Below are 19,219 nucleotides of genomic sequence, written 5' to 3' on the forward strand. Positions count from 1 at the left end.
TGAAAGAGATCCCAAAGGGAATGTCCTGGTAGAGTAGGAAGGCTGGCTAGGGGGTTGGGTCTAGGACCTGTGCAACAGACTCTCTAAAGTGTGGTGCTGCTAAGCAGCCACTCTGATTTGGCATCTTCATTGTCCAAGTTACAGAGCAGAGTTTCTACAACTGGGAATGGTAGTCCCACCTCCCTTTTTTGTCTCTGGTTATCCCTAGGAAATTGCTCCTATAAGCATTCCCAATGCTTTCTGTGTGTTAAGGCAGTGACAGGTGTCCTGTCAGAGAATTCAAGATTACACAGAAGCTGGTTGTCCACCTCGATCTCACTTTTCCTATTGTGAAAACTATGGCTTAGGGGGAAATTTTCTCTTTACGTGATGCCAGATTAGGGGAAAGGATGTTGCAGATATGGAAGTTTAATTTTTTTTTTTTTTTTGTGGCTTTTGGCCAGGGCTAGGTTTGAACCCGCCACCTCCGGCAGATGGGACCGGTGCCCTACTCCTTGAGCCACAGGCGCCGCCCGGAAGTTTAATTTTTTTACTGTCTACTCCATTTTTTTTTTTACTTCTGGCCCCAGGAACTATCTCATCTTCATATTTGAGTTCTACAGTATTGCTGGTGATAATCTCAGCATTGTATATGTTTGTTTGGCTGGGCAGGGGGCAGTGTGGAGTGAAGCTTGCTTGCTTTCATGCTATCATCTAGTTAAAGAAATTTTTCAGGGTAAATATCCAAGCTGATAATTGTAAATAACACTAAAATATACATGATGAAACTAATTGTGTGTGTTGATGATTTTTCTATAATTAGGCTTAAAAACACAAAATTTGCCATTCAGTCATTTTAACAAATGGAGATTTTGCAGCATATGTATTAACTTGGATGGAGGTGGAACACATTATTATTAGTGAAGCATCACAGGAATGGAGAAACATGAATCCTATGTATTCAACTTTGATATGAGGACAATTAATGACATGGTAGGGGGGTGGGGGAAGGGGAGGGCAGACAGAGAAGGACGGAGGGGTGGGGGAAAGGAAAAGAAAGAAGGAAGAAAATGTTGACTAATTCTCACATAAGTTGGATTTAATTTTGACCAAAGTACATTATTTGAATAATAATTTTTAATTCAACTTGCTAGTATGTTATTTAGGATATTGCATCCTCATTTATAAGTGAAATATGTTTGCAATTTCCCTTTATAATAATTTTATAAACCCACAAAATTTACAGATCTACATACCCTTTGTATTTACAAACACCTCTTTCTTTTCTGTCAGAGAGCATGAAGCAAAGAGAATCAGTAGTCAGCCTTCACAATTGTGACCAGAGGGAAAGAGGTGGGTCTTTTTCTTCTTTTGAGTTGTGTGTTTCTATGTATATTTACAGCACCCTAGAGTCAATATCCTTGGAGAGAATAATACATAATTGCTAAAATATAGTCATCAAAACCTCGCAGATTGCTTTCAAAAAAATACTCATAGTCTCATTCCTTCACTGTCTTTCACTCTCATGTAAAATTCTAGTTGCTCATTTTTGTAGCTGAAAAATGTTTGGAGATAAAGTTATTTTAACTATGACAAGATGTGCAATTTTCAAATTATGACAGATTTAATTTTTACAAGTATGCTCTAGCTACATTGAATCATAGCCCAACATTCAAGAAGTAGGCCAACCCAGAAATCACAGATTAACCTCAAATGCCAAATTTTGTTCTGATCTGTAGAATACAATTTAGGTATTCATGATAACTAACATAACATAAGCACTTAAAATATGCTAGGCAGTCACTGAGCACTTTATGTACATTATCTTATGTCATTCTCATAAAAAGCCTAGGAGATCACCATCATTATATTATCATTCTCATTTTACAAATTAGAAACTAAATAATGAGGTTAAATAACTTGCCTTAAGCTGGGCTCTCATAGTGGCAGAGATAAGACTCCAATTCTACTCTCTTGCTTGCCCTCTTCTCTTTCATTATCTTCTCTTGATTTAAAAAAAAAACAAAAACTATAGGTGAGGCAGACTAAGGTAGGCACCTGTAACTAGAGGAGTCTCACAGTGGGTTATCAGAGTCAGAGCAGGTTGAGGAGGGGGCATCCGTCTTCTTGAGGGGCAATGTGACATATGAAGCCAGAGTTTGAGCCAGGAAATAGGCATCCGCATAAAGGTGAGTGTGAGTAGATTACTTAGAGCACGAGTAGAGGGAGGACGAAATTCTCTGGAGGGGATATGATATCAGTTTCTGAGCAGCAAAATGAAAGCAGCCATGATAAGGACACATCTTTGGGTGGTTCTAGAGCCTTAGCATGGGGAGAAGCATCCCTGTAGGGCAGGGAGGTTGATTTCATACAGGGAGTAGTTTAATAAGTAAATATCTTCAGGCTAATTGAAGCTCAGTTTTATGCTTATGGATAAGGGAGTTATAAATAAGGAAATTATAATGAACTGTGGTATTAGATTGGCATTTAAGGTGTGTGAATATAAGATTTTTAATATTTATAAATAAGAAAGATTTAAGAGAGAGAGAGAGAGAGTGTGTGTGTGTCCCTAAGAGGACTTGGGAGCAGTAGCTTTCTTTTTTTTGGGGGGGAGGGTTCTAACTAGGTTTTATTTTAGTTTCCAGTATTATCAGCAATGATACAGGAGTAATTCAGGCAAATACATCACCTTAAATACATCAGAGAACACTCACTGTGTCAAGCATGTCTTGCAGTTTGGCAAATGAACACAAAAACAGAGAACAAAGTTAGCAGCACTAAAATAAAGTGCTTTTTGCCACACTTCTTTTAGAAAGGGTCTCTCCTTCTGTGGTGTAAATTTAATTTTACTTATTGTGTAAGAAGCTCAAAATTTTATTCATTCCCCAGGGGAAACATTGAAAAAAAATTCTTATGCTTATTCTAAGTTCTTTGTTATTTATTTATATTTTTCTTTAGAAAAAGAGCACAAAACCCATTGGAATTGTGTGACATTGATTTTCCCTGACAAGCTGTGAGGTGGCCTCATCCGTTCAGGCCTGGCTGACACTCCGAACATCCTTCTAACTGCAGGTCAACCTTGCCAGAGTCCATCACTTTGTCCCACACAACAGCGTAGACCGAGGGTTTGAAGCACAAGCAGGTGTGCGGAGCGCATGTCACCTGTGTGGCCATCCACCAGTGCACAGGAGCCACCAACTAACTTCCTGGAATCTGGGTAATGGTTGGTTTTGAGCCCTGCAGGACCATGCTGCACACTCTACGGGACCCCTGCCTGGGGAAGCTGCTTTCTGGGAGAGATGCTGCTTACATCCAATTCTCTGACCTGTGCTGCCAAGCCTTCCCCAAACACCGTCTTCCCTACACAGTTAATATTTTGGTGACAGGAGCCTGCCCCCACTTAGACCAGTTGCAATCCCCAAAATTAACAATAGGAAACAATTCTCAAAGTATCACATAGCTTCCAACACCGCCCTGTGGCCAACTGCAGTCACTGGCACAGGAAACTGAGTCCATTGATTGGTGGCCAAGGGCAGCTTAGGGGATGGCTGGGATTGGAGGTGGAGCCATGTCTCCTAAGGACCATAGCGGGTGTGGAGTCAAATTAGCTCAGTGGAGGGTCTCAGGCGCATGGGCTCCTCACACAGCAAGGTCAGATGCAGGTCTGCTCTCCAACCATCCTGGGCGAGGCCTATTCCCCTCAGCCTGCCACTGGGGTCCCTACCTCACCCTCCATCCCTCTACTACACCCTTTAACCACCTACACCAAAACAACTTCCACTAACAATAACATAGACCATTACAGGCAAGGACCAGAACTACAGCAAAGGAGGGACAAGTTCCCCCTTGTCATGGAGCCTGCCACCGGCGCAACAGCACCAAGCATCTAACACGCCCTCCTGAAGCTCCGCCCACTATCTCCGCCCGCTATCTCCCACCCTACTGGCACAGGGCTGGCCTGGGTCTGAGCCTAGGGCACATGCAGCCTCGCTGCTCAGATGTGTCTGAGGAGGCTTCATGAACTTGAAGGAGTGCTGCAGCTGAAGGACCACGAGTGTCAAGCCACCATCCTTCTGGGACAGACTCGGCCTTCTCGGAACTTCCTGATACTTCTGGGAAGAGAATCCAGTCACCCCTAAGGCAGCCTCTCTCCAGGTGTGTGGGGTGCATGGGCAGAGGAAGGTGGGGCGTCTGCCTGATACCCCAAGGGCCTCAGCGTGGTGTCCTGCAAAGCTGAGCTGCTGAGACTGCAGAAAGCAGTCCAGAGATTTCAATCAAGACAACCTGATAGAGAGGAGAAAAGCCTCGATGTGACTCCCTGGGAGGTACCATGCTGTGCATGGGCATGTTAGAAAGTCTCCTTTAGGGGTGTTAGCCAGATCTTCCAGCACTGGCAGGCGAGGGAGGGGGAAATAAGTCTCTTGGAAGGGCTCAAAACGGCACCAGACAGTGGGTGCTTCATTGGCTTGCTGGCACCAGGGCACAGCCGCACATGCCCACAGCGGAGCCCACGCGGCTGGGCGCCAGCAGCACCCCGTTCTCCATGAGGCCCCACCAGGGTGCCAGTTGTCTACTGGGCTGCAGGTACAGGTGTGTGCACATGTTGAGCTCGTTATCTGACCAACCAGCTTTATTCCTGAGCAGCTTTGCTTTGCTCGAAGTGAATCAAGAACCACAATTTTCTTGTTCATGGCTGCAATTTCCTGCTCTAGGTCCTCCCCGGCAACATCAACTTGCTGACACAGATGAGCAAAGGTTCCAGACAGCTCCTACTGGACTTGGTGGCTGCAGTTGGAACCAGTGTAGATGATGATGAGCTGCAGCTTCTCACTGGCATACTCGATGAACTGGCGCTTGGCCCTCTCCTTAAGCCTTATAGCCCAAGGGAGAGGGCAATGAGCCGCCGCCCACTGTCTTCCACAGCACTCCTCCAACAACAGAACGCCCACGGAGGTCCTGGACGTCAGGGAGGCCAGGCCGGTAACCACGGAAACCATGAGTTCCTCTTGGGTGGGAACCCTATGGCTGGGGGTCCTGCTGGGGTTGGCTGGCGTCAGAGGGACGGGCCACTGAACCTGGTCGTTGTACCCATCAAGGCCCGACAGCTGTTCTTGGGGCCCAGGAACCTATTCACCCAAAGTGAAAAATGGAACTCGATGTCCTCTGGGAAGTCGGCACACAGCTTGTCACAGTTCAGGTCACAGCTGAGGGAGAAGCACTGGTGGGGGACCGGCAAGTCTATCTGACTCCGCACAGACGCAGGAAGGAGGGGCTGCAAGGTGCCTGTCGCGTCTGCTGCACGGGCTGCAGGGAGCTGGTGATGGCGGTGGAGCAGCCGTCCCACGTGCTTCGGCCCAGCCCTTCCTCTATATGGCGAAGCGATTCATTCTTATAAACCTTGAGGACGACCGGAGAAGGGAGGAGATCCACCTGGTACTCGTCCACCAGCACCGGGAGGCGCCGAATCTTCTCCACCACTGCAGTTGACACCTACCGGTCCACCTCTTCTGTAATCTGCTTAATTCGAAGTTTATAGTCCTGAGTCAAAAGCTCCAGCTGCTTGTCAATAAATCTCAGTGGGTCTTGCCGACTCTTCTCGCATTTCCAGGCAGTAAACCCGCTGCTCCGGAGCTGCGAGATGCAGTGAGTCCACCATGAAGCGACGGCCTGTGCCATCTGCTTGGCCCGGACCCTGAGCTGCTCAGACTTGGTCTTTACCACAGACAGGGAGATGCATTCCTCTGATCTCCTCTAGAGATTCTGAAACTTGAACACCCTGGCTTGAAAGCCTTCTGCAAGAGCTCCCCTCCTGCAGGCATGTCCTGGGCTTTCTGGATCCTGGCATGGAAAGAAGATGCGGTCCCAGCCTGGCTCGATCCACCACGCCCGTCTCGTCCACCAGGAAGCTGGGCGACACTCCAGGTGCTGCCGCGGCACCTCCTCCCTGTACTCGGGCTCCGAGGAGGATGCGTCCCCACGGTTGTTCAGGATGAAGATGTTTGGGCGGGAGAGGCACTCGCTCACTTTGTGGAAGAATAGCTTTTCCGTCTGCGTCAGGGTGGACTCAGAGTTGGCCACCAGCACAAACACATCAGCATCCAGGCAAAACTTGTCAACCCAGCTGTCCAGCTTTGTGGTGACATCAGCCCCAGGGCCATCCATCAGGACGAGGTCATCCTTCAGAAGGGGGCACTTGGACTTGGGCCACATCACACTCACCAGCCCCCCGGCACGTGGGCCAGCTGGTTCACGGTCTTGACGCTTCTCTTCTCCTCTCAGCTCTCAGGGAAGAGGAAGGCCTCCTGGCCATCTGTCCCCTCCACCTGCAGGAAGCAATTGATAGTATGGCTGATCCCGGAGGGCAGAGCCTGGCGTTACCAGGGTGCTCTTCCTATTGCTCGTCAGGCCAAAGGAAGCCACTTTCAGGTGCCCCCTCACTTTGGACAGGTAACCTTTGACATCTAGAACCTACTCTTCTGTTGTAATGGGGTCCAGTTCTGCATTCCTATAGGTGTGTCCAGTTCTGCATTCCTATAGGTGTTTTTTCTGATGGTGAGAAATCTTCACAGGGTGAACATGGCTGGAGTCAAAAAGTCAAAAGATTTTGAGTTGTCTGTCCTGTGCTAGGTTGAGGTTGACTACTAATTATGCTGACTCCACTAGTCCCAATTTACTTTACCTTCCCTACCTCACATTGGCCATTGGGAGCAGTAGCATTCTTTTTTTTTTTTTTTTTTTTTTTAGACAGAGCCTCAAACTGTTGCCCTGGGTAGAGTGCTGTGGCATCACAGCTCACAGCAACCTCCAACTCCTGGGCTTAAGCGATTCTCTTGCCTCAGCCTCCCAAGTAGCTGGGACTACAGGCACCCACCACAACGCCCAGCTATTTTTTGTTTGTAGTTTTCATTGTTGTTTGCCAGGCCTGGGCTGGATTCAAACCTGCCAGTTTGAATCCACCATTTGAACTCTGGTGTATGTGGCTGGCACCTTAGCCGCTTAAGCTACAGGCGCCGAGACAGCAGTAGCATTCTAGCAGCAATGGGTATACACTCAGATCTTGACTTCTAAATATTACTCTCAACTAAGAAAAATTCATGCTCTATGGAGATGGGGCTGATACTAAGGCTAAGGCAGGGAAAATACAAGATGCTCCTGGAATTTATCATTATGCCAAAAAGCAAGGAAGTGCTTAAAGAACATTGGGGCATATTAAAAGGACACAGAAGCGGGCGGCGCCTGTGGCTCAGTCGGTAAGGCGCCGGCCCCATATACCGAGGGTGGCGGGTTCAAACCCGGCCCCGGCCAAACTGCAACCAAAAAATAGCCGGGCGTTGTGGCGGGCGCCTGTAGTCCCAGCTACTCGGGAGGCTGAGGCAAGAGAATCGCTTAAGCCCAGGAGTTGGAGGTTGCTGTGAGCTGTGTGAGGCCACGGCACTCTACCGAGGGCCATAGAGTGAGACTCTGTCTCTACAAAAAAAAAAAAAAAAAAAAAAAGGACACAGAAGGTAGACTAAAGGTGCTCCTGCTAACCACATCTGGTATAATTTTAATATTAGGGTAAATATGTTCGTAATAGATTAAGACTCACTGAATAAAATGGGAAACCAGGCGTCCAGATTGATATGTGTATAAATAAGAAATTAATAAATAGAAAATTTGGTTAGGAACAAGATATTTACGTAGTTTCAGAGTAATTCCCCACAAAACACTTATTAATGCAAGGAAAAAGGATAACTTTATAGTGAAAAAAATCTGCAGACACCACATTAATCAAGCGATTAATATGAATGTCACAAGTAATGACACAAATTGAAATCATGTGTCCCCTGACAGGCACCTGGAGAGCACAGCATCTTTCCTATGATATTCCTGCCAAGGACATACAGCCTAAATCTAACTATGAAGAAACATCAAACATGCTCAAATTGAGAGATATGGTATAAGGTCAGGTGCTTAAGTGACTTTCCAAGGATCATGAGACTTGCTAATGGCAAGACTGGACTACTATTCAGTTCTTCTGATTCTCAGATCTGGGAACTGATCTGATCCAGTCTGACCCCATCCCATCCATCTTACGCCATCCCCTTTCATCCTCTTCCACTCCTTCAATTCCTATTCTATTCCATTCCTATTCCATTCCATTCTACTCCTTCCATTCCATTCCATTCCCATTCCATTTCATCCAAATTCCATTCCATTACACACATAATAACTGAGGCTTTACATACTAGGCACAGTTCTAGACACTGGAGAGTTATCCCCAGTGAGGAACAAGACAAACAAAACTCTTCCTCACATGGAACTCTCAACCCAGTGGAAATAATCAGACGTTCTACAAGTATAGAAACAAGGTAATTTTAAAAATTGAAAAATGCCCCAAAGGAAATAAAACAAGGCATTGGTTAAACTTTAGTAATATAACTATACACCTTAGTAGTATGACTTCACATTACTTACCATCTGTGTGGTTTTAAAATATACGTGACAAATTTTTGACATTTTTTTCCATTAAGGGGCGGGATCTATGACGCCTCCTTCAGAGTCTGGGTGGACGTTTGTGACTGCTTCCACTGACAGAATGCAATAGAAGTTGCATGATTTTTGAGACTATGTTAACAAAAGCCACGCAGCTTCCTGTTAGGTCTCTCTTGTTGGGATTCTTGCTCTTGGAACCCAGTCACCAAGCTATGAGGAAAACCAAGCCACATGGAGGCCATATTTAGGTATTCCGGCTAGCAGTCCAGTCATCAGCCAGCATCAACCACCTGTTTGTGAATGAGGAAGACTTCTAGATGACTCCAGATCCAGCCATCCTCAGATTCAAAAGACTTCAGACCTGGAATCAGATCACCTGGCTGACCCCTGTCAACATCCAGAGCCACAAGAGATAATAATAAAGTGATTGCTGTTTTAAGTCATTAAGTTTTGGGGTAATATGCCACAGTATTTAACAGGACACTATCATCTTCAGTGAGAGAATTATCAGTTTTAATATAGAGAGTAGAAATATGAGAAGGGAAGTAGACATATGAGAAGAGAAATGCAGAGGGAATGAAGGGGGGAGTAAAGCCTAAAAGCCAACGCTATTCCTTGTTTTCCCCAAAGCTCTGATTGTACGAGTTTGCTAATAAATACACAATGTTGTAGAAAAGTAATTTTTTTGACATCTACTTAATGTGAAGTATCACTTCTCTCCATCCCAGTAACTCTCTGTCAATAGCACCAATGACCAGGAAGGACTGGTCTATGCCTCTTTCCTAAGCTTGGCTTTGCAGGAGCTTGCAAAGTAAATTTAGCAAAAAGGTAAAACACAGTCAGCAATGGCTCTTTATTTTTTGATTTGATGTACATTATACATGCTGCTGTTGAAGATTAGAAAAATATAGGCAAATGTACAGCAGAAAAAAAAAAAGTATTCACAACCCCACCATTTACATGAACATTTTGGTCGGTATACTTTCTTCAAGTCTTTTATATTTATTTTATATATTTTTATTCCCTCCACACTTCATGTGGTTTTGATTTAAATTTTCCTAATGAGAATGGCATTGCACATCTATTTCCTCACGTATTTGACATTTCAGCTATTTAAAACCCCCTGGCAATTCCATATGGTCAGCTTTTCCATCTCTGAAAACATCAATCAATCAATCAATCAATCAAATAAAAATAAATCAATTGGAATATTGACAGGGGCTTGCGTTGAATCCCCAGTGGAGAGTATATTACTTTGGGTAGTGCTATTGTTTTACCCATGCTAAATCTTCTAATCCATAGACATGGGATTATCTAGGTTTTACCTTTTTTAGGTCTTTTTTAATTTTTCAAGCAGTGTTTTGTTTAAAGTCTTCCACCTCCTTGATTAAATTTATTCCTAGACATTTTATTCTTTTGGAATTACTTTCTTTTTTCTTTTTTTTTTTTTTATTGTTGGGGATTCATTGAGGGTACAATAAGCCAGGTTACACTGATTGCAATTGTTAGGTAAAGTCCCTCTTGCAATCATGTCTTGCCCCCATAAAGTGTGACACACACTAAGGCCCCACCCCCCTCCCTCCATCCCTTTTTCTGCTTCCCCCCCCATAACCTTAATTAATTATCATTAATTGTCCTCATATCAAGATTGAGTACATAGGATTCATGCTTCCCATTCTTGTGATGCTTTACTAAGAATAAGGTCTTCCACTTCCATCCAGGTTAATACGAAGGATGTAAAGTCTCCATTTTTTTTAATGGCTGAATAGTATTCCATGGTATACATATACCACAGCTTGTTAATCCATTCCTGGGTTGGTGGGCATTTAGGCTCTTTCCACATTTTGGCAATTGTAAATTGAGCTGCAATGAACAGTCTAGTACAAGTATCCTTATGATAAAAGGATTTTTTTCCTTCTGGGTAGATGCCCAGTAATGGGATTGCAGGATGAAATGGGAGGTCTAGCTTGAGTGCTTGGCGGTTTCTCCATACTTCCTTCCAGAAAGGTTGTACTAGTTTGCAGTCCAACTAGCAGTGTAAAAGTGTTCCCTTCTCTCCACATCCACGCCAGCATCTGCAGTTTTGAGATTTTGTGATGTGGGCCATTCTCACTGGGGTTAGATGATATCTCAGGGTTGTTTTGATTTGCATTTCTCTAATATATAGAGATGATGAACATTTTTTCATGTGTTTGTTAGCCATTCGTCTGTCGTCTTTAGAGAAAGTTCTATTCATGTTTCTTGCCCATTGATATATGGGATTATTGGCATTTTTCATGTGGATTAATTAGAGTTCTCTATAGATCCTAGTTGTCAAGCTTTTGTCTGATTGAAAATATGCAAATATCCTTTCCCATTGTGTAGGTTGTCTCTTTGCTTTGGTTCTTGTCTCCTTAGCTGTACAGAAGCTTTTCAGTTTAATGAAGTCCCATTTGTTTATTTTCGTTGTTGTTGCAATTGCCATGGCAGTCTTCTTCATGAAGTCTTTCCCCAGGCCAATATCTTCCAGCATTTTTCCTATGCTTTCTTGGAGGATTTTTATTGTTTCATGCCTTAAATTTAAGTCCTTTATCCATCTTGAATCAATTTTTGTGAGTGGGGAAAGGTGTGGGTCCAGTTTCAGTCTTTTACATATAGACATCCGGTTCTCCCAACACCATTTATTGAATAGGGAGTCTTTCCCCCAAGGTATGTTCTTATTTGGTTTATCAAAGATTAGATGGTTGTAAAATGTTAGTTTCATTTCTTGGTTTTCAATTCAATTCCAAGTGTCTATGTCTCTGTTTTTGTGCCAGTACCATGCTGTCTCGAGCACTATGGCTTTGTAGTACAGACTAAAATCTGCTATGCTGATGCCCCCAGCTTTATTTTTGTTACAGAGAACTGCCTTAGCTATACGGGGTTTTTTCCGGTTCCATACAAAACGCAGAATCATTTTTTCCAAATCTTGAAAGTACGATGTTGGTATTTTGATAGGAATGGCATTGAATAGGTAGATTGCTTTGGGAAGTATAGACATTTTAACAATGTTGATTCTTCCCATCCATGAGCATGGTATGTTCTTCCATTTGTTAATATCCTCTGCTATTTCCTTTCTGAAGATTTCATAGTTTTCTTTATAGAGGTCGTTCACCTTGAAATTCCTAGGTATTTCATTTTCTTTGAAACTATGGTGAAGGGAGTTGTGTCCTTAATTAGCTTCTCATCTTGACTGTTATTGGTGTACACAAAGGCTACTGACTTGTGGACATTGATTTTATATCCTGAAACATTACTGTATTTTTTGATGACTTCTAGGAGTCTTGTGGTTGAGTCTTTGGGGTTCTCTAAGTATAAGATCATGTCGTCAGCAAAGAGGGAGAGTTTGACCTCCTCTGCTCCCATTTGGATTCCCTTTATTTCCTTGTCTTGCCTAATTGTATTGGCTAGAACTTCCAGCACTATGTTGAATAGTAAAGGTGACAGAGGACAACCTTGTCTGGTTCCAGTTCTAAGAGGAAAAGCTTTCAGTTTTACTCCATTCAGTAAAATATTGGCTGTGGGTTTGTCATAGATAGCTTCAATCAGTTTTAGAAATGTGCCACCTATGCCTATACTCTTCAGTGTTCTAATTAGAAAAGGATGCTGGATTTTATCAAATGCTTTTTCTGCATCTATTGAGAGGATCATGTGATCTTTATTTTTGCCTCTGTTAATATGGTGGATAACGTTTATAGACTTGTGTATGTTAAACCAGCCTTGCATCCCAGGGATGAAGCCTACTTGATCATGATGAATGACTTTTTTGATGATAAGCTGTAATCTATTGGCTAGGATTTTGTTGAGAATTTTTGCATCTATATTCATGAGTGAGATTGGTCTGAAATTCTCCTTTTTGTTTGGGTCTTTTTCTGGTTTTGGTATCAGGGTGATGTTTGCTTCATAGAATGTGTTGGGGAAGATTCCTTCCTCCTCAATTTTTTGGAATAATTTCTGCAGTACAGGAATAAGCTCTTCCTTGAAGGTTTGATAGAATTCTGGAGTGAAGCCATCTGGACCAGGGCATTTTTTGGTTGGAAGATTTTTTATTGTTTCTTTGATCTCACTGCTTGAAATTGGTCTGTTCAGGAGCTCTATTTCTTCCTGGCTGAGTCTAGGGAGAGGGTTTGTTTCCAAATATTGATCCATTTCTTTCACATTGTCAAATTTCTGGGCATAGAGTTTCTGGTAGTATTCAGAGATGATCTCTTGTATCTCTGTGGGATCACTTGTTATGTCCCCTTTATCATTTGTGATTGAGGTTACTAGAGATTTTACTTTTCTATTCCTGGTTAGTCTGGCCAATGGTTTATCTATTTTATTTATTTTTTCAAAAAACCAACTCCTTGTTTCATTAATTTTCTGAATGATTCTTTTGTTTTCAATTTCATTGATCTCTGATTTGATTTTGGATATTTCTTTTCTTCTACTGAGTTTAGGCTTAGATTGTTCTTCTTTTTCCAATTCCATAAGATCTCTTGTGAGATTGTTGATGTGCTCTCTTTCTGTTTTTCGAATGTAGGCATCTAAAGCGATGAATTTTCCTCTCAAAACTGCTTTTGCAGTATCCCACAGGTTTTGGTAGCTTGTGTCTTCATTGTTGTTATGCTCAAGGAAGTTAATGATTTCCTGTTTCATTTCTTCCTGCACCCATCTGTTATTCAACAGAAGATTGTTTAATTTCCATGCCTTTGGGTGGGGTCGAGCATTTTTGTTAGAGTTGAGTTCCACCTTTAGTGCCTTATGGTCTGAGAAGATACAAGGTAAAATTTCAATTCTTTTGATTCTGTGGATATTTGTTTTGTGTCCCAGGATGTGATCAATTTTGGAGAATGTTCCATGGGGTGATGAGAAGAATGTATATTCTTTATCTTTGGGGTGGAGTGTTCTATATGCGTCTATCAAGCACAGTTGTTCTAGGGTCTCATTTAAGTCTCTTATATCTTTGTTTAATTTTTGTTTATAGGATCTGTCCATCTCTGTAAGAGGAATGTTAAGGTCCCCTGTTATTATGGTATTATCAGATATCATATTGCTCAGAATGAGTAAGGTCTGTTTCAAGAATCTGGGAGCATTTAAATTGGGTGCATAGATATTTAGAATTGAAATGTCTTCTTGTTGTATTTTTCCCTTGACCAATATAAAGTGACCATCTTTGTCTTTTTTGACTTTAGTTGCTTTAAATCCACATGTATCTGAAAATAAGATTGCAACTCCTCTTTTCTTCTGAATTCCATTTGCCTGAAAAATTATCTTCCAACCCTTGACTCGGAGCTTTAATTTGTCTTTTGAAGTCAAGTGTGTTTCTTGCAGACAGCAAATGAATGGCTTGTGTTTTTTAATCCAGTCAACCAATCTATGTCTCTTCAGTGGGAAATTCAAGCCATTAACATTTATTGAGATAATTGATAAGTGTGGTAGTATTCTATTCATCTTATTTTGTGAGAGTCCATTGCTTAGTTTTATCTTTTGCATCAGTTTGGAGGTTAGGTTCTGTCCTTTAATTTCTGAGTTCTTACTTTGCTGCTGATCCATTGTGGTGGTCAGTGTGCAGAACAGGTTGAAGTATTTCCTGTAGAGCTGGTCTTGTAGCGAATTTCCTCAATGTTTGTATATCCGTAAATGATTTGATTTCTCCATCAATTTTGAAGCTTAGCTTAGCAGGGTACAGAATTCTGGGCTGGAAATTGTTCTGTTTAAGTAGATTAAAGGTAGATGACCATTGTCTTCTTGCTTGGAAAGTTTCATTAGAGAAGTCTGTGGTCACTCTGATGGATTTGCCCCTGTAGGTCAACTGGCGCTTAATCCTGGCAGCTTGCAGAATCTTTTCTTTTGTCTTGACTTTGGACAGGTTCATCACAATGTGTCTTGGAGTAGCTCGGTTAGAGTTGAGGCGACCCGGGGTCCGATATCCCTCTGAAAGCAGTGTGTCAGAATCTTTGGTGATATTTGGGAACTTTCTTTTATAATATTCTCTAGTATGGCTTCCATTCCTCTGGGGCATTCTTCTTCCCCTTCTGGAATTCCTATAAGTTGTGTGTTGGAACGCTTTATAAAGTCCCATAATTCTGACAGTGAACGTTCTGCTTTCTCTCTCTTCTTTTCTGCCTCTTTTACTATCTGAGTTATCTCAAAAACTTTGTCTTCTACCTCTGAAATTCTTTCTTCTGCATGTTCTAACCTGTTGCTGATACTTTCCATTGCATCTTTAAGTTCCCTAATTGACTGTTTCAGTTCCTTCAGCTCTGCTATATCCTTTTTATATTCTTCATATCATTCATCTCTTATTTGATTCTGTTTTTGAATTTCCTTTTGGTTATTTTCCACTTTATTAGCAGTTTCCTTCATTGTTTCCATCATTTCTTTCATTGTTTTCAACATGTGTATTCTAAATTCCCTTTCTGTCATTCCTAACATTTCTGTATAGGTGGAATCCTCTGCAGTAGCTACCTCATAGTCCCTTGGCGGGGTTGTTCTGGACTGGTTCTTCATGTTGCCTGGAGTTTTCTGCTGATTCTTCCTCATGAGTGATTTCTTTTATCTGTTTCCTTGCCCTAATTTTCCTTTCACTTCCTCTTGCTCTTTAATTTCTCGTGCCTGTGGACTAAGGGTTACAGGACCAGAAGGGTGAGAATGTTGAAGAGCAAAAAAGAGATGAAAGAAAGGAGGACCGAGTGATAAGAATAAAAAAAGAAAAATAGAGAAAGGAGAGGGGGTGGGTAAAAGGAATATTGACAAAAAGAAGAGAGGCACAGAAAGAGGGAGACAGAGCAATATAGGTGTACAGTAAGGTACTTTGACACAACCTTAAAAAAAAACCACCTTCTGGGGGTGCCCAGTGGGGTGGTTCCCTTGAGGTCAGCAGCTCTTTGCTAACCTGATCAGACACAGTACCCCACCTCCACCAAGTAGAGAGGAAAGACAAAAATGCTATAAATCAAACCAAAACAAGCAAACAGAAAACTTTACGGGATAAAATTGGGTGGAAAACCGAATAATAGCGGTAGAAACACTACCAAAAATGAAGTTCTAATTAATGAAATAGGCAGCAATGGGAAATTATAATTAAACTAGAAAAATTGAGAAAGAAAAAGGATCTGTATGGAAAAGGTTGAATTTAAAAAACAAAACAACAATCAGCAACATCAAAATAAACAAAAAAAACAACCAAACCAAAAAAAAACACAACCAAAAACAAAGCAGTTTGTCTATGTCATTGAATATTGTCTGGGCAACACGTGGTCTTCTGGGGTATGAGATGTTAATCACAGTTCTGATACGACTGGAGGCTGCTCGTTTCTCAAACCCCAGCAGGTAGACACCCTAAATCTCTCTTCAGCCCACTTAAAAGGCACTTTGAACTTGTTCACTTGCTGAGCAGAAGCTTTCCCAGGGAAGTGCTTGCCACTGGAATCACTGCTGAAGTGGCTATCCACTTACCCTGTGTGCCAAAACTGGTCTCCCTCTGCCCCTGAAGGTTAGGGCTGCAAGGAGGCTCAGACCCCGCCCTTCGGCTACTTGGTCGCTGGGTTACCAGCTCCCACCCAATTCCAGCTCTGCGACCCTGAGGGCGGAGCTTGCTGGGGCAGATCACTCACAATGGCTGCCTGTGACCCAGAGCCAAACACTATTAGCTCCGTCTGGCTCAACGGCTCAGACTGGGGCCCTAGACAAAGGCCAAAGTTCTCCGCACTCCCGCTCAGGCTCTCCCCAAGGCAGTTCAGCTGAGTGCCACGTCCAAAGACACTGAAACAGTTCACAGGTAAGGTCTTTCTGGTTTGCAGTCTCGCTGCTACTGAACTTAACAGTTGCAGGTGGGTTCAGACGGACTGAACACACGCGACCACTTGCCGGTTTTCCACTGTTTTAGTCCTCCTCTTGGGGTCCCGAAGTCTCTCGCTGACTCCCTGTATCCTCTCAGGGGTGATGATAGGCAGATCCCACCAGCCAGAGTCCTATCTCCCCAGACTCACGGTACCCAGATGCAAGGAAGCTGTTACTCGGCTGCCATCTTTGGAATTACTTTCTTAATTTCCTTTCCAGACTGTAGTTATCAATGGATCTCTGTATGCTGACCTTGAACCCTTCAGCTTCGCTGAATTCATTTATTAACTCCAGCAGTTTACTTGTGGATTCTTCAACATTCACTATATATCAGTTCATTTCATCTGCAAGTCAAGATAGTTTCACTTACCCTTCTTAATTTGGATGTCTTTTCTTTTTCTTGTCTATCTGCTCTGCTGTATCTTCCAATATAATGTTAAATAGTAATGATGAAAGCAAGCATTACTTCTTTTTCGCGATCTAAGGGAAAAAGTGTTCAGTCTTTCACCATTGAGCATGATATTAACAGTTGGTTTTTCGTAAATGCCCTTTATCTCATTGAAGCAGTCCCCTTTTATTCCTAGTTGTGTGTGTGTGTTTAGTCATGAAAGGGTGTTAGATTTTGTCAAATGTCTTTTCTGTGTCTATTGAGATCATCATGTGGTATTTTTTCTATAGTGTAGGAATGCTGTGTATCACATAGATTCGTTTTCTTATGTTGAGCCTTTTCTGCATTACTGGGATATATCCCACTTGATCATGGTTTATAATCCATTTAATATGCTGTTGGATACAGTTTGTTAGTTATTTTCTTGAGGATTCTTGCATCTACATTCCTATATTCTTAAAAGGTATTGTAGTTGTCTTCTCTTGTAGTATCCTTGTCTGGCTTTAGAATCAAGGAAAGACTGACTTCATAGAAAGAATTAGGAAGGTTCCTTCCTCTTGTATTTTTTGGAAGAATTTGAGAAGTACTGGTGTTAATTCTTCTTTAGACGTTTGGTAGAACTCATCAGTGAAGCCATTTGCTTCTGGGCATTTCTTTGTTGGGAGGTTTGTGATTACCGATTCAATCTTATTGTTTTAAGTCCATTGAGATTTTCCATTTCTTCTTGAGTCAGTTTTGGCCATTTGTGTGTCTCTGGAAATTTCTCCATTTTGTCTAGGTGATCAAATTGTTGGTGTACAATTCTTCATTGCATTCTTTAAAACCTTCTTTATTTCAGTAATGTTGGTAGTAATGTCTCTACTTCTATTTCTGATTTTAATTATTTACATAGCCTTTCTTCTTCTTAGGCAGTCTAGCTAAGGGTCTGTCAGTGTTGTTCATCCTTTCTTTCTTTCCTTTCTCTTCTTTTCTTTTCTTTTTTTTTTTTTTGCAGTTTTGGGCTGGGGCTGGGTTTGAACCTGCCACCTCTGGTATATGGGGCCGGCACCCTACTCCTTTGAGCCATAGGCACCGCCCATGTTGTGATCCTTTCAAAGAACTTCTCAAATTGGATGAAATATGTGAATCTGTGAAAAATTTTGTAAATCCAAGCTCAACAATATTCAAGGATAAATACAGAGATCCACGCTGAGACTCAATGGGCTCTCACTGTTCACCATTAACACTTACGTTTTCTCAGCATGTCACCTTACATCCTATGTCTATAAACCCAGAGTTGAACCCAAATCTGGTTCAACTTCTTCAGGGGTCACAATTGTTCTACTGGGGTGAAGGAGTGCCTGCTAGGCTGTCAGGGTATGGGATGGTATCCAGGGACCTAACTGCTTCTCTTAAAGACACAAACCTATTCCTATTTTCAGCTCCAATCCGCACTGCAGCATTCAGTGGTGCCTTCCCTTACTACATCGTTCTAGAGTTCTGACCTGAGAACTGATAACTTCCTGGCTTTTCCCCTTGCAGGTGGTTCTAGCCCCCACCTGTTAATGTTCCAAGATGATTATCTCTTTTCTGCTGTGGTCTCCTCTTCCATTCTCCTTCTGGATTTTTTTAAAGCTCCTTTTTAATGTATTAGTGGAGCTTTGAGAAAGAACAGAGACAAACTCATCTCTCTCATTTAATCTTCAAACGTATCTCAAGGTGATAGTATTTGCATTTTGTAGATGAGAAAACTGAGGCTTAGGAAACTTGTTCAAGGTCACAAGTGATGCGCCCCAGTTTAAATGTTTTTAATATTTTCCTAGGTAGCCTCACTAAGCATAAGCATGCGCAGTTTGGTCCAATATCATGGCTTTAGCAAGTGTTTTAAAACAACTTTTGTTTCAGAGTTCCCTGTGTTCTCTATGGTAAAAATAAGCAAGGTCCTCCTCACAGAACAGTGGTGATAGTTGCTAAAAGATATTGGTAACTGTACAGAAAAGAAGAACAGATTTGCTTTTAGGAAATGGAGGGCAAGGTAAAAGTGACTCAATTCTAGTCAACTTGAACACAGAGAGAGGATGGTTGACTTGCTACTCCACTGCACACAAAAGTTAACAGCAAAGAGTTCTTTGGAAAGGGAAACAGGTTAGTTATCAGTTTATTGCCTCTCAACTCCAAATACCTCCTTCATGGCCTGAGCTGAAATACTAGCGTTGAATCCTTTTTGCCAGCTGGCATGATGTTAAGGAGCTTCTCTTCTCAGGTTCTGGTGTGCTCCTCTCATCAGGTCCCTGCAGTACGTGTAGCTTCTCTAGCCTTCACTGGCCAGTTGTAGAATCTGGCCTCCGCAGGTCTGTTCTTTCCCAAAGCTTCTGTGTGACGGTCAGAAGCACCCATTGGCCAGTTGCTTACCCTGCACCCCACCAGGCAGCTTCCTTGTAGTTTCTTTTGCGAGACACCTTTCCATGAAAGCTTTCCCTAGTACTCCAGAGGGCAGATTTCTAGTGTTGAAGGGTAGATTTCTAGCAAGTTCCACTCATGCATTGTCCTAGTGAC

At 42.4% G+C, this 19,219-nt stretch overlaps 1 pseudogene; it reads right to left on the minus strand.

Annotated features, from left to right (window-relative positions):
* Nucleotides 1–4,437: 4,437 nt before the first annotated feature.
* Nucleotides 4,438–6,681, minus strand: LOC128585545 (mitofusin-2-like; annotated as a pseudogene).
* Nucleotides 6,682–19,219: the final 12,538 nt, after the last annotated feature.

The sequence above is a fragment of the Nycticebus coucang genome, chromosome 5 (assembly GCF_027406575.1).
Source record: "Nycticebus coucang isolate mNycCou1 chromosome 5, mNycCou1.pri, whole genome shotgun sequence".
NCBI classification, from domain to species: Eukaryota; Metazoa; Chordata; class Mammalia; order Primates; family Lorisidae; genus Nycticebus; species Nycticebus coucang.